Below are 1,627 nucleotides of genomic sequence, written 5' to 3' on the forward strand. Positions count from 1 at the left end.
TGTAATTTTGGTAGGGTTTGATGAAGTGGATCGAAGAGCCTGCTTTGATACCAAAATAAAAAAGAGCTAGGTAGTTCTTGGGATTGATATGTGGAGGAATAATATGGATGAATATTTCGTGTATTGAACATAGGGTAAGTAACCCATATATATACAAATACAAATAGAAAAGTCAAACCTTGATTCTAATCCTATAAAACCGTGATCCACAATTCATGGAATAGCCTTCTCTAGTCTAGACTAATACAATATTATACATTAATTACAATATATTCTTAATACGGAAGCCAAAACCTTTTTGGGAGTTATTTGGATTAGCAATATTTTTCGTGTAATTTGGATGCATGGTTATAGGATCTTTTTTTCAGGATTATAAGGGGATAATGTGGAAGATTTTGGAGATCAAGTTATGTCTTTGTCAGCATTATAGGTGCCGGTTTCTGCAGATTTTAACGGGATTCCTTATTTTTTTATTCCGCTGGGTTTGCTAAGCTATAGTAGCTTGATGTTTTCTGCATATTGTTAATTGTGGTTGAGTTGTTCCTTGCCTTTTGCCTTTAGCCTTCGGAAAATCAGTTGTCAAGATATCCCTTTCATGAGGCATTGCCATACTTGAGCAGAACAGTTAAATACATTAGACAAGATTACAAAGAGATACTCCACACACAGTTGCAGCGCTAATACAATCAGACGCTGCAAACTTCATTTTCATTTCCACACAACGGACCAGACATTCTCAGTATTTCAAGTGAACGATAATCCTCAACAATGTTTAGGCACCATCTGTTGCACGTTGACCTGGAGGAATCTGTCGTTTCAACTCTACAATCCCATTAGCATTTTTAAAATTGCCTGTCCCGCCAGTCACTGACAGTTGTGACTTGTTACTCCCAATATTCCGAACAAGTTGAGTTTATTGTTGTACTTCCCTTCATCCATCATAGCTGTAAACGCCATCAGCTGACTTGATCCATCTCAGAGCTCGCCACATAGAAACCTTGGGCTTTCCCAATTGTCTGTGACCCTAATTCGGGACTAGAAATCAGTATGTCATCAATGATGGTGACTGTCCCAAAGCCTAGTCCCAACCCATCTGGTGCCAGTTAGGTAGCCGTATTGGCATTCTTTTAGCCATTAGGGTCTCCAATGAAAGATGTACCAGATAAGTCAGTTCCTAGTGGGAGACCATTGGCCCCATTCACAGTTGGAATGGCATTGTTGGCATTAGGGATAACCACCCCACCATTTTGAGGAAGGAACCCTATCGGCTTTGCAAAGGGAACTTGACTGATGTATATGTTGTCGAGCAACCCAATGATTGGCCTAGCCATGGGGCTACTTGCCTCTAAGATTGTCATGCATGTATATTTCCAGAACCGGTTCACTACCAATAGCTGCAGGTTCAACTGCAGCCATAAGTAGTATTGCTGCGTGCATATTTGCAATCAGCAATATGATGAAAATAGACGAAAAATGCTGGCTTGAACATCATGAAATTTGGTATCTGTTGGATTTAGAATCGATTGTTGAATTTTCATGCTAAAGTACGATGATTGGGAACAAGTGTTAGTCTTGATATAGGGGAGATTTTCACATGGAGTGGTTGAAACTGCTCCAAACTCAGGAG

At 39.7% G+C, this 1,627-nt stretch overlaps 1 pseudogene; it reads right to left on the reverse strand.

The window, feature by feature from the left end:
- Positions 1-736: 736 nt before the first annotated feature.
- LOC137732782 (dirigent protein 16 pseudogene) lies at positions 737-1,416 on the reverse strand (annotated as a pseudogene).
- Between the last annotated feature and the right edge of the window lie 211 nt (positions 1,417-1,627).

The sequence above is a fragment of the Pyrus communis genome, chromosome 16 (assembly GCF_041283825.1).
Source record: "Pyrus communis isolate YQ-2024b chromosome 16, ASM4128382v1, whole genome shotgun sequence".
Taxonomy (NCBI): Eukaryota; Viridiplantae; Streptophyta; class Magnoliopsida; order Rosales; family Rosaceae; genus Pyrus; species Pyrus communis.